Below are 15,082 nucleotides of genomic sequence, written 5' to 3'. Positions count from 1 at the left end.
CCGAGGATACTGCCCTGGGGGATGCCTGCAACGATGTCATGCGCATTGAGGCCCAGAACGTCATCGCCGACAAACAGTTGATAATTTTCACAAAGTAGCTGGGTTGATCCTTTTTTTTCCTCGTTTGTCGGGTGAAGATCACTGCGTCCAGATTTTAGGACTATTGTGATATACCCTTTTGCTGTGAAATACGCAAGTTATCTCAGTAACATGTTTGTCACTGAGATACCTTGGTATCGACAGAACTCAAGACCATCTATTATTGATGAATAGAGATCCTGAGGTTACATTATGTGACTCCCCCATTCTGGCGAGACTAGCTTTATGAAGCCAACCACGTCCTTGGGGGATAAGATCCATATGTCAGCAGGCCCTAAAAAGGGCTTGCTGAGAGCTTTGAACCTACGTTGTGTGAGTGCACTGCAATAGCAGAGGATGTGTTCTGATGTTTCTCTCTCCTCGTCACAGAAGCGGCAATTTGAGGTTTGGATTGCTCCGATCTTTTGTAGATGGTATCTGCAGGGGCAGTGTCCAGTTATTAGACCGGTGTAGATGTTGAGATCCCTTTTGTTGAGACCTAATAGTTGTTGGGTTTTCTTGGGGTTAATCGTTACGAGTCTTTTGGATTGGCTCGTATGGGGAAGTGCATTCCAGTTTGTTGTGATTTGACTGACCATATATTTGATCAGTTCCATTTTTACAGAGCAGTCTAAGATCCCGCAAAAGGGCTCAGGGCCAATGAACCTTTCATTAGATCCATTCCTGGCTAGCTCATCAGCAATCTCGTTTCCCTCTAGACCCGTATGTCCTGGGATCCAATATAGGTAGACTCGATTGCGTATGGATAAGTTTTTCAAAGCCAGAATGCATTCCCACACTAGCTTTGAGTTACAAGTGTAGTTATTAAGCGACTTAAGTGCCGCTTGGCTGTCAGAGAAAATACATATTTTTGCAAATCTATACTTTCTCCTCAGGCATAATAACACGCATTCTAATATTGCATATATTTCCGCCTGAAATACTGTGGGCCACTGTCCTAAGTGGACAGAAATTTTTGTTGTAGGGCCATAGATTCCGGATCCTGTCAGATTATTCATTTTCGAACCATCTGTGAAGAAATTTATAGAGCCTGTTGGAACGCTGGGTCCACCTCCTTCCCACTCCTGGCGGGAAGGAATGAACACATCGTAAGGTAAGTCATAATTGACTACCGTTTCCATCCAGTCACTACAAATTCCTATTGCGGGATTTATGGCAAATTCATTTAATATGCTGAGGTGACCCGTAAGGTCTCCCGACAGCAGTGTTTTTGTTCTCTTTAACCTTAGAGCACTTTTTTCCGCTTCCAGCTTTATGAATTGATCTAACCGGGGCAGGTGAAGCATTGCGTCTAGGGCCAAAGTGGGTGTACTACGAACTGCACCAGTGATGGCTATGCAAGCGGTGCGTTGGATTTTGTTGAGCTTAGCCCTTGCAGCAGCCTCATTAGTTTGGGCCACCAGACAAGGGAAGCGTAAGTTGTCCTGGGACGGACAATGGTTTTATATATCCACATGATCATACTTGGTTTTAGGCCCCATCTTTTACCAAGGGTTTTTGAACAAACCCAAAGTGTATTGAGACCTTTCTGCACAACTGATTGGAGATGAGAGTTCCAATTAAGCTTTGCGTCGAGTATGACACCTAGATATTTTACTTCACTTCAATAAACTAATTGTGTTTGATTCAAGAAAAGGGGTTTCAGTTGTACCTTTCTCCGTTTGGTGAAAGGGATAATGGAACTTTTTGTAGGATTTATGCCTAGTTGATCCTTTTGACACCAGGAAAAAGTGTGATTTAGGGCAGATTGCATTCTTTCCACGATAACACTTTCGAATTTGCCTCGTACAATAATGACTACGTCATCAGCATATCCAACCACTTCGAAGCCTCTTCTCTCTAAGCTGTCTAGAAGCTCATCCACCACCAGTGACCATAACAAAGGAGAAAGCACTCCGCCTTGCGGATACCCCCTTGTTGCTTTAACAGTGATGTATGAACCGCTAAGCTCAGAGGAGATTTTCCGATTAGCTAGCATAGCATGTACCCAGGTAACAATGCATGGGTCGAATTTTCTCCTCAACATTGCTGACCCTATAGACGAATAAGAAGCGTTATCGAATGCGCCCTCAATATCAAGAAATGCTACAAGAGCAATTTCTTTTGCATTAAGTGTTTTTTCGATTTTTTGATCTACCGTATGTAGTGCCGAGATCGCAGACTCGCCTTAAAAATCTCAACCAAGGGTGGAACCAGTGTTTTCTCCTCTTTTTGGATCAACGCTGGGAATATTCCATCCATGCCAGGAGACTTAAATGGCTCGAAAGATCTCACAGCCCTCTCAACCCTGGCCCGAGTGAAAGCTTCCTTTGCAACCTTTATTGCGTCTTTTTTAGATCCAGAAACCCATGATTGGATCTCTTGTGGATCTGAGACAGCAATTCCAGTGCCTTGGTCGCCGATGCTCGACTCAGGGATTGAATCAGGGAAGTGGATCTTTAACAATTCGCTCAGTGTATCGCTAGGCTCTACAGTGAGCGAACCATCCGTCTTTCGGAGGCTACCCACACCATTGGAGTGGTCTTTTGAAAGAGTTTTTGGAGTCTGGCCACTACGGGTGTATTCTCTATGCTTTCACACATTAGAATCCACGATTTCCGTTTGGCTGACCTTATTTCTTTGTTGTAGTTCGTCAGGGCCTTTCTGTATAGGCTCCAATCGCCGGTTCGCTTAGCACGGTTGAACTCCCTACGCGCAGTTTTCCTAAGCTTCTCAAGAGTTTTATTCCACCATGGAACGTCTCTACTCGAACTAGTTGATTTAGTTGGACAGCTCTCTTGGTAGGCGTTAAGGATTTTGTTTTTAATGGATTTGGACGCATCTTCCAATTGTGTTATGGACTTGATGTGACTTTCTATGATCGGATCGTAGGATAGCTGAGTAGGATTCCCAATCAGTTTTCTTAGGATCTTTAAACGTTTTTTCCATCGTTAGACCCCCTTCCCATTCGAAGATGATGTGTTTATGGTCTGACATTGATATTTCTTCAGAAACATGCCAGTTTTTTATTTTATCAGAGATAGACCGACTACATAGAGTCAAGTCCAAAACTTCCTGACGAATGGAGTTTTCAAACGTGGGCTTGTCACCAACATTACAAATGTCAATGTTCTTGGAAGAGAGAAACTGTAACAGGTACTCACCTCTGGTGTTTATATTGGTACTTCCCCATACGGTGTGATGTGCATTTGCGTCGCACCCTATGACGAAGGGGATGTTGTGTCGGTGGCTGTAGGCTACGAGCGCAGCTATTTCTGGAGGAGGGATTTCGTCCACGTCACCTGGGAAGTATGCCGAGACCACCAAGATCTCTCTACTCCCTCTGGCGGAAGGTACCTCCATCCTGACCGCTACGATGTCCCTTTTTATGAATTCTGAAATTGGAAAGTATTTACAGTTGTTATGTAATAAAATAGCCGCTCTAGGAGAAAGCTGGCTGTCATCATATACCAACTTACATGAGTGTTGTGGAATACATTGTATTCTGGATTTATTGACCTATGGCTCTTGAATGAGGGCCACGGTTAAATTCTCTTTGGTGAACCTCCGACAGAGCACACCCGTGGCGCTCTCAGCATGGTGGAGGTTCACTTGCAGAACTTTAGTCGCCATTTCCGGGGTTCCCGCTTTTTTCCGGACGACGACTGTCCGGCTTTGGATGTTGCGGATCATCAGGATGTCGTTTGATATTACAGTTTGGGTTTTCTCTCTTCCCTGAAGCAACCTGGCCCGCCAGTTTCGCCTCTGTGGTCAAACTGTCGCTTTTTGCACCCCTTTTGCCCTGTTTAGATACCTTTGGTTTGGTACCACTAGAGCAGGGGGTCGCATGTAAGCTTCGAGCTTTTCCTTTAGAGGCGGACAGACTAGCCTTTATGGTGCTTTTGGGGTGAGATTTACTAACCTCGCCCGAACCGGAGGCTTCCTCAGATTTCTCTTGGGTCGGCCTTCCAGTTAGCCGAACCTCGCCCGAACAGGGGGCCTCCTCAGATTGCTCTTGGGTCGGCCTTCCAGTCGGATTGGCGGTAGCGGCTGTCGGTTGATCTGTAATCTTCCTTAGTTGGATTTCACCAAATCGGTAGTTGAGGGTGTATTTGGACTTCTTCAACTTTTCCATCGACGCACCCTCTACTGTGAAGATCCATTCAACATGAATATCTTTCAGAATGGATCGTTTCACAATACGCCAATTAGTTGTTGTGATGTCATTTTGGCTTTCTATGAGAGCCTTTATTCGGTCGTCATCATAGCTGGAGCTTTGTGGGAAGAATGCTCGGATCATCTCTGGACGTGGAATCGCCACGTCGTCCATTGCCATCAGCTCTGCACCTTCCCAGGGTTTCATGGATGGGGATATTCTCTTTAACCACTCAACAGTCTCTTGATCCTTACAGATTAGAACCATGTAACCGGACTTGTAGATGAGGTTGTTGAATTTGGGTTTTATTGGCTCGTTTCGCTGTTGAACTACTCTAAGCAGGAGTGCTTCTTGTAGAAGGTCTAGCTGGGCTGTAGTGAGTTGGACGGTGGGAAAGTCTTTGGGTATTATCCCGACCTTCACGCTTTTGGCCATATCACTGTAGCTGATACCAGCTGTTTTCCTCATGGGTGGGTTTTGTTGTCCAGACACGTTTTTCTGAGGCGCGCGGTTTGAGGACTGTTGGGCGCGCTCTCTCGGATCCAGATGGTGCTTCACCCTTTTTTGTTTGGGGTCCTCTGTGCGGATTTGTCTAGGTCGTTTCTCGAGCGTTTTGAGGAAGTGGGCTCGCTCTCCTTATTCAGGATTATGGACAAGGCCTCATTCCGGTCTTTTCCCTTCTCCCGGAGAGTTCTAAGTTCTAAGCTGGGTTGATGGTAGCGTTGTAGTTTGAACACCAGGCCATCATACCAAACATTTTCGAACACAGAGGTTTTTGAGACAAACTTGTTCTGTCTGAGGACTTCCGGTCTTCCGGATGGGGATGCTTTCGTCGACTTCCAGGATGATGGAAAGTAACTGAGCAGGAGGCGAAAAGTGCTCGAAAAACTCATGTGTTTGAGTTTAAGATTCAGGATGTTGTCGAAGGCTGGGGCCTTTATGTTTTTCTATGCTTTAATATAGGTCGTCAATACGCCAGCTGAGAACTCAAATTCATCCGAGAAGTCGTTGATAGACAGATGAATATTGATTGCATGCTCGTTAACGGCTGTTTCGTGCGGACTGACAATGTTCTGTCCAGGATTGTGTAAGTTGATGCAGTGGCGACCTATTTCAGCGACCTTCTCTGCAGGAGTTATCAAGCAATCCTTAGAACCATTGTTAACAGACAATTGTCTAATGTGATTGACGGTGGAACGGGCCGAGGCTTCGATTTTAGTATTCTGGTCAATTTCTGGAACGGCTTAGAACAGTCTGGGAGAGCGCGGATTTCGTTGGAGAAATATTTATTTCTGATGTCCACTATTCTGGCCTGGATGATTTTTGTCAAGTGATTACTATTAGGGTTTTCAGTACCGACCCTTTTTAGCGAGTCCCGGTACTACGGTACTGAACCCCTCAGTACCGGGAGTACCGGGAAAATACCGGTACTGGAAGTTTTTTTTTCCATTACCATTAAAATCAATAAAAAGTCAGGATTTAATGGTAACGATTCAAACTTTATTCATTGCTTTGTATCTATTCAACACTTGTCTTGGGGCTTGTCCTTATCCTTGAAATATGCTTTCAAAACGCACAGCATATTCAATGTTCCGTCAGACATACGGAATCGTATTTTAGTAGCGAAGCTTCCAGAAACGAAGAAAGCTATTTCTGAGTCTACAGAAGTAGGGCGAACTGTTGAATTTGAATCATGAAGCATTGACAAGTATTTTCCTTTCAGCTTTTTCTGGGTCGTTGTAAGTTAACTCTTGTCTTACAATCTTTACGAATCCTGGTACAGTATTTGAACTTACAGGAACACTCTTGCCTCAAGCGGGGACGATTTGGAAAAATGCTGATGATGAGTGACGATTTTTTGGGATGTGACGATGTCGTTGCGGTTTGATTGTCTTGAGGTACGTCATCGGACGCCAGACGTTTGTCCTAATTGATAGTCGCTGTCGTCACTGGCAAAACATCTTTTGCTGGCAAGGATAGGGCACTGAATGTCTACGAAGGAAAAATGAGTATGTTTTGACAGATAGGAAGCCAACATGGTTGGGGACGATAACAAAGGGAACCGCAGCGACAATCGTCCTCTATAGTTTATTACCTGTATTGTCAGGTGTCTGAAATTTTAGAAATAAAATAATATCTAGCTACTGCATTCAAATAATGTGGCTTTAACCATCGGGAGTTTTAACCAAAACTTTTTTCTTAGTACCGAAAATACCGGTACTTTCATTAAGCCAGTACCGGTATTTCGGTACCGAAAATTGGTCGGTACTCCCGGTACTAAAACCCTAAATACTATATGTTTTAAACACAAGCAGCCCAGTATTTATTCGTCTGCCAAATGTTGTTCACAGGCAGTATTAACTCCCTGTGAATAACATTTTGCAGTCTAATAAGATCTTTGTTGAGTGTAATAATAGTTAGGGTGTTGATTACCAGTCGAGCCATTGCATTGGTACGTTTTGAGCACGGGCCTGGGAAAACGCATGATCGTTGGCGTGGCGCTGCTCGTCGACTCCCTTAGGTGTGGGTGAATGTCGCTGATAGTCGATGCTGTCGTCCACGCACCTTTGGAACCAACCCAAGGCGACTTGATAATATTTTCATTGGGACTGCTAATGGCAATTTACCGAGGAGCACACTTCCGCTACCAACGGGTAGTAATCTGACCTGAACTCCTAGTAGATGACCGGCTGCAAGATGTGGTCGTTCACGTTTGTTATGTAGTGGTCGATTATTGCATTTCAGACCGACTCAGCTGACTGGTGGAATTCGGGGCGCAAGATCGTGTAAAGACCTACCTCTATGTCGTTGCTCCAGATGGTGCGGTTTCAATTGCCACGACTGTTGCCCCAGGCTTGATGCTTGGCGTTCAGGTCGCCAGCAATGATTTACAGACCTTGCCTCCGCGTTGGCTTTACAATGTCCTTCCGAAGGACGGCCGATAATCCTTTCCCAGTTTTGGCTTCAGTTGAACTTCGATTTTGATGGTCTCGATGGCGCTGAGCTGAAAGCCTTGAAGCAAGTGACATTTATGTTGTAGCGAAGATCGATGGCTACACCACCTCCCCTGGTCAACCAGTCCCATCCTAGCAGTAATTTTCAATGATTAACATACCAAGAGGGAAGTTCTGGTCGAAATGGGGTTTGCAACCATGGTGTAGAGCGAAGCAGATTTATCCGGTGCGGTGGGATCATTTCGTTCTCCGGCTGCCGACGGAATCCAGGAGGATTCGCTGGTGGATGGAGCCGGTGATGCTCGAGCTTGTGGGAGGGTGCGTGTTGCCACACTTCTTGCAGCGCGGCTTCATGCGGCAGTGCAAGGAGCCGTAACCGAAGTTGAAGCAATTTGTACACGCGGTGCACTGACCGATATCGCTCCCAGTCACTGACCTGTCAAAGCTGGACGCGATATCGTATAGCCTTACCGTGCCGAGCGATCTTGTGCACGGCCACTGGTTTCAGGCCACAACTTTCATGTCATGGAGTCCTTGCAGCAACTCATTGAGCGGCTTTGTGCCGAAGTCATCATTTTGGGAACTTTCCTACCACCGGTCCTCCCATGATGCATCCGTCTAGACGTTTGACGTCGCAAGCCGCATAGCCACGAAGCACACAAGCGATGGAGACATGCATTTATTTATCAAATGTCACATAACGATACACTTGATCATCATTGGGACATGGGAGTCATGTGGCCGTTTGGGACGATAGAACGCAATGCTTTTCATCAAATAACTAAATTGATAGTTGATAGATGATAAATAAGTCACTTTTTTTACCCAACATGGACAAAAGTGCTCAAAATTTTCTCCAGCACTTTCATATTTTCTGCGAGAAAGGTTCTAAAACCCTACTCGGGAATTTATTTTGACGACTTGAGCGGTGGTCACCCTGATAATATTGTAAAAAACCAGTTTTATCCACCTAGCAGTGACGAGGCCTTTCTCGTGCATTATAACACATATCGAAAAAATCACATTAGAAAAGCCAAAAAGGAGAATAGATCGCATTTTTCGATGATTTTGCATGTTTTACATTGATTAAAATGCATTCCCAATATTTTTGAAACAAAACAAATTGGTTATATAAAAAATTCCAAGGTGCCCCTTGGGAAAAAAAACAATGATTTTTTAATAATTCCGAAATACAATGAACAATCGGACCAATTTTCAATAGCAAACAATGGCATCGCATTCCCCGACAAATGCAATTTGTTGCGAGTAAATCGGACAATGCTAAGTTCCAAAGTTCTAAGTTCTAAATTTGTTTACACATACACATATACAGACATCATCTCAGTTCGTCGAGCTGAGTCGATCGGTATATGATACTATGGGTCTCCGGGCCTTGTATCAAAAGTTATTTTTTGGAGCAATCATATAACATTTCGGTACAACTTTGTTGCACGAGAAAGGCCAAAATTAATTCTTCTGAACTTCTACCGGAAATTATTCTGAATTTTCACGGAAATTGTTATTGAATTTCTGCCAGAAAATTTCATCAATATTTTTTGCGAGATTCAAAAGAAATATCCATAAAAATGTATGTGAACAAAAGGAAACATCACGCCGATTCACACCACATCGACCGATCAAATTCATGACAAGTATCGGTAGCCACTAGATCAAGTCCGTCTATCATGTGAATTTTATATGGAAAAAATAAAACAGTGATAGTATTTGGAAACATGATGTATGTTACGAGAATTGAAATGAATGTGTTTTATTAATGCGGTTAGAGTTGTAAAGCTGAATGTGACTAAAAACACAAAAGTTCGTTTGTCAATTTGCGAGCAACTCGAAAAGGAAAGTGCAATTAAAAAACAAACATTTGAAAGTGAATTGATTCCCTGTTGTTTGTATAGTGTCAATCTTGCGTTTGCAATTTTGGGGATTTCCGTTCCGCCAAACCATGCCTGTCGGTTTCAACATAAACGTAAATAAAAAGAATATGCGAACCATGGGAAAGCCACCAGGTCGAGTGTTACAGTGATATTTTATTAATTTTCCACAATTTCTTGCTCCTCTGCCTTCCTCATAAAGGTGTTCAAACGATCCGCTATTATTACGAGCTTTAATGACAAAAACCCAAATGAATCCACCTAGTAGTGATGATGCCTTTCTCGTGCATTATAAAATATATTTAAAAAATGTCATGAGAAAGGTAAAAAATGCTCTTTAAGTGAATGGTTCAATGATTCGATCAGTTTGCATGTTTTTGCATTGATTGTCACCACGTTTGAAGAAAAATGGATTTAATTGGAAAAAACAATGATTTTTCAATAATTCCGACATACAATATCCGATCAGGAAAATTCTCAATAGCAAACAATGGGACCACATTCCCATAATGCTAAGTTCCAAAAAAGTGTGCCTACATACACACATACAAACATCACCTCAGTTTGTCGAGCTGAGTTGATCGGTATATAACACTATGGGTCTCCGGACCTTCTATCAAAATTTCTATACGATTAGAGTTTCGGTTCAACTTTGTTGTACGAGAAAGGCAAAAACATATACATTTATTTTGAATTACGAAATGAACGTATTACTTATGCGTGAGGGTAACTACATTTTACAATGATATGGAAAAGCTAATATTATTTTCCAAACTTATATGTAAACATGTAAGAATTAGAGGCGGAAGTATAAAACATTTTATGAGACAGATCTCGTCAGCTGTTTTGTTCGTGCAAATCTGTTTTGAATCTGTTCTTGAAATTTACCAAAAAATCGGGAAAAACTTTTGAAAACACAAGAAATTTTTTTGTGTTTCTTGACTCCCTCTCCCCCTATGGAAGATTTTTTATATACTTACAAATGATTTTTTATTTATATGGTGCATAAGAAAAGGACAGACAACACCCCAAATGTCTGTCTGTACGTATGTGTATGTGTGTGCACAAAAGCTAGGAAAACATTAGACAACTTTTCATATAGTAATCCTCAACCGATTTTGGAAACTTTTAAGCCCAAAACATCGAGAAAAGTTCTAATTATCTAGACCGAGAAAGAAGTTTAACCCGCCTTCAGCATAGTCTTGCTTGGCAGCCACTCTTCTTCCCGCACGACTAAGAAGGCCGCCCGGAATATCTAGAAGTAGTTTTTGAAATTTCTATTGCCCCTTATAAATCCTTTATTATATCTGGAAGACGGGCCCGATAGGATAGATAGGGATAGGAATAGAGGTTCTTATGGATAAACCTTTATTTCTTCTTTTCGCCTTATACCGAGAAAACGTATTCATTTAAAGAAGGCATTTTATCCTTCCTGTGCTTTGTACTGGACAGACGCATCCATTTAAAGAAGGCATTACCCCTCTCTTCATCATGTCCCGAGCAGACGTATCCATTTAAAGGAGGCATTATCCACCCTTCGCCTTGTCCCGAGCAGACGTGAACTTTTAAAGAAGCCATTATCAACTCCTTTTGACTCATACCGGGCAGACGTATTCATTTAAAGATGGCATTACCCATCCCTTCACCTTGTCCCGGGCAGACGCATCCATTTAAAGAAGGCATTGCCCGCACCCTTCACCTTGTCCCGGGCAGAAGCATCCATTTATAGAAGGCGTTACCCTTCGCCCTTCGTTATCAACTCCTTTCGTCTCATATCGAGCAGAAGCATTCATTTATAGAAGATGTTACCCCTCCCTTCTACTTACACCCTTACACCCTTACACTAGACTGACATGCAATTTCTATTGGCATTGTCAGAAACTAACGAAAGTTGTGCATCCAAGAAAAAACCCAGATCAATCCACCTAGCGTTGGTGGTGCTTTTCTCGCGCATTAAAATAATAAGAAAAATACATAAGAGAGGTCGAAATAGCACTTTAGGGGGATAGATTTTACTTTTTCCATCAATTCACATGCATTTGCGGTCATTTGAATGCATTGCTGCAATCTTTAAAAAAAAAATTCCTTTTTTAAATTTGTTTTCCCAAGGGGGGACCCTTGGCAGAAAAACAATGTTTTTTCAATAACTTTGGAACGCAATGACCGATCGGGCCGATTTTCAATAGGAAACAACTAGATCTCAATCCGCGAGCAAATCGAATTTTGCTAAGTACGAAAAAGTGTGTCTCACATTTTTGTACACACACACATACAGACATCACCTCAATTCGTCGAACTGAGTCGATTGGTATATAACACTATGGGTCTCCGAGCCTTCTACCAAAAGTTCGGTTTTGGAGTGATCCTATAGCCTTTACGTATACGGGCCGATGTCCACGTAGCGGTTTTTTACGCTGCGTGCACGCCGCGTTCACGCAAGGTACCCAGCATCAAATGGAGTAATGCACACGTAAACGTGTGTACGACTACATTTGATACTGGGTACCTTGCGTGGACGCGGCGTGCACGCGGCTTGAAAAAACGCTACGTGGGCATCGGCCCTACTTTGTATACGAGAAAGACAAAAATACGAATGTTTTGAAAAGTTGCAAGTTCTAAGAAAAGAATCAAAATTTAATCATTGTAATTAGGTGCCAATAATGTAGAATTACAATTCGATATTGATTGAATGCCGGTTAACACTAACTACATGGTCACGAAGCGCACAATTTCAGAGTGCCTTGATAAAAACCATTTTTGCATAACACGTTTTTGGTAATTTTATTTATCTTATAGGTTCGTTGCTGATTATAGAAATAAACATATCTAGTTAAAGTATAAAAACTCTCACCATGACAACATTTGCTGGGAAAAGCGGGAATACCGGGAATTTGAAAATCGCGTTTCAGTGGCCACCCTGAATTAAGAATGTTCCACAAAACAAAAATAAATTAAAACTTTTAAAAGCAAAAATTGCAATTATAAAACAAGAATTTTCCATAAAGAAATCACAATGTTCCACGGGGAAAAATACATGATTTCCATGAATAAATCAATGGGGCAAATGACAGCCTTGGCAGGTTTTGTTCTATTATTTTCAGGGGGGTTTTTGTTGACAAAATTTGGATATGCAAAGAATGCCTAGGCCAAATTTGAGCATAAATAGTTATAGAAAACCCTACTGACAAAAATAGAACAAAACCTGTCAAAGCCGTCATTCCCCCTATTAACAATAAACAATTACAAAATTTTCTACAAAAAAAAATATTTCATTATCAATAAAGAGCAATATAAGACAATTTCGATAAAAAATACAACAAAGCATTAAAATTGATCAAATTTTGTATGAACCTTAAACGCTTTTAATGAAGGGGTCATCCATGGAAAGTTTCATTGCTTTTTCATATTTCTTTAAAGAAATTTTAGTATTTTTCATTCTCTTATTGATGTCTTCGTTGAAAGTTTTTTAGTAAAAAACAAAATATTTATTTTGTGGAAAATGCAGTAATTGTTTATTGTTAATATTGATTTATTTATGGAATGGAAATATTGTATTTTTCCCGAGTAACATTTCGATTTCCTTATGGAAAATTCTTTTTTTATAATTGAAATTTTTGCTTCTAAGTATGCTAATTTATTTTTGTTTCGTGAATTGTTTTTGTTGAAATTTTGCATTTTATTTTTGAAAATTTGATATTTTTTAATGCTCATACTCTTTATTGGCAATTTCTTATTTTTAATGGAAGTCAATTTTAAAAGTATTCTACTGACTAAGGCCGTTAAACACCGATTGATTGGAACGAAATTATATACCAATCGACTCAGCTGGACATATTGAAAAGATGTCTATTTGTATGTGTATGTGCGAAAAATAAAACTCACTCGTGTTTTGAGCTCTTTTTTTAAAACCGATTTGCTACCAACAAGTTGCATTCAACTTGGAATCCTGTCCCATCGTTTCCTTTTTAAACTTCTTTATAACATTTTTTTTGGTAACATTTGCGGCCGGCGTCCGTAGAGCCATTGGTACGTGATTTCCAAACCAATCCATCAATGGCACAAATTTTGTTTGAGGAACTATCTGACCTTATCAGTAGTTCAATAGAATTAGTATTAAAACCAGTGAAGTAAAACATATTTTACAACCTTGTAACCAACCTAACCTAAGCCCTCATATTTCAATCAAATAATCGGCTTGTAGTGAGCGAGTGACTGCATTATCAATTCCTATCACATCCCCGATATATCATGAGGACTTGTCCAGCATCGTTATTGATCATTCAAAAATACTAGAGCTCTCTTTCGAATTGTGCATCTACGAAATGCACGGTCATCATGCTCATGCTCAGACCGTACATCATTGGTTTGCCATTCCAACTAGTATTTATCGGTCATAAAGAATGCATTTGCAGTATAAATGAGAAAAAAAAAACAAATGAAATCTTGAATAAAAACGTGATTTTCGTTTCATGATTTGCTCTAATGCTTAATTCGGGGTGCTTACAAATCTCGAACCCTAGCACTATCACTTTTAGCACTTAATGCTTAATTCGGGGTGCTTACAAATCTCGAACCCTAGCACTATCACTTTTAGCACTTCAAATCTTGAGCTTTAACACTTTGTATAGGATGCTTTGTATGATAGATGACCATTTATTTAATGTTGTTGTAATAGGAACAATAATCCTATTTTTGTGAAAATGGTTTTCAAGCATTAAGTGAAGATTCAATTAGATCCTTTGAATGTGGCAGATTTTTCAATTTCTATAATTGGCTACAAATACGCCAGTCAGCTATTAAAAATTATAATCCCTACTTAGCGCAGATTGAACAAAGCGTTTCCATCGCCAATATTCGCATCTAGACCCATTTAATTGAAGCCATTGCCCAAAAACCACCAAATAGCTTGGAGCTAGTTCGCCATTTTTCTATAGCCAAAGTTGGTGGCTGGCTTCCGCCCGGTACTGCAGTGTAACATTATAGTCGATGTGCATAAAAGAGATTTATGATGGCACACGGCTTGCATGGAACCTCCATTAAGGTGAATCGCGTTGGAGTCCAATTAAAATTCTACATAGCGCTTTGAAGGGCACATAACTCGAAAAGTAAACGACAGACATAAACGGAAAGTAGTTTTTCACCTTTGCTCACTTGCAGCATACACGAAAAAATGGTTTCCAGATGTGCTAACCGCCTAAATATTCACATTTGTGCGAGCAAAAACGCGAGGTGAGGGATAGCACGGCCATTGTGGCTGCCATTTTTGGACGCCGCCGTAACTCACCTTAAATGTTATTGCAATGATAGTAGCTCCGACAAACAGCACCAGCAGCACCGTCTGATGGCAAACCCGCAAATGGTAGGGCTTCCGACAGCAACAGCCAGCCCACAGTCATTTAGTGCCGCACATCTCCTATTTTTGGCGCACTCGATAGTACTGACGAAAGGCTTGAGAAATAACACTAAAATTGATGAATATTTGATAAACGTCAAAATATGTCAAAGGGTCACATAGGTACCATTTAAATATCTGTCAAAATATTCATTCTCCATTGCGTTAGCAAAGAATTTCCATTTTCGATCGAAGATCGCTCGAACAGATATTGAAATAATTGAAAACTTTGTCCTTGAGAAACAGACATAGTAATACGACATAAATCGATTGAATAATTTTTACGTCATCTAGAAAAGAAAACCGATTTCCATAATACACAATTCCATTTAGACGACGTGTTCTATAACGTAATATTTTCAAATTTGCTATTTATTCGTTATTGGATATGGGTATCTTATTCTTAGTTAGACGAGCTCGGTGGTCTGCTGCCTACCGCTTCTGCCTTGTGAGCAGAAGATCGTGGGTTCAGTTCCAAGCTCGTCCCTTTCCCGCCGTAATCTATAAAGGAACATATGCGTCATTTTCTAAAAATGGGTTTAACGAGTAATACTCATCGAACTCTTTAACAGAAAAATGGAGAAAAAAAAGAGCATATTGTAATTTGACACTTACG

General features: G+C 41.1%; 1 protein-coding gene across 4 annotated transcripts in view; it reads left to right on the top strand.

Annotated features, from left to right (window-relative positions):
• Positions 1-15,082, top strand: part of LOC134212094 (protein rolling stone) — a 187,835-nt gene that overhangs the window by 54,234 nt on the left and 118,519 nt on the right. The gene's annotated exons all lie outside the window — the stretch shown is intronic.

This window comes from Armigeres subalbatus, chromosome 2 (assembly GCF_024139115.2).
Source record: "Armigeres subalbatus isolate Guangzhou_Male chromosome 2, GZ_Asu_2, whole genome shotgun sequence".
In the NCBI taxonomy this organism is placed as follows: domain Eukaryota; kingdom Metazoa; phylum Arthropoda; class Insecta; order Diptera; family Culicidae; genus Armigeres; species Armigeres subalbatus.
This window is presented reverse-complemented; position numbering and strand designations above follow the sequence as displayed.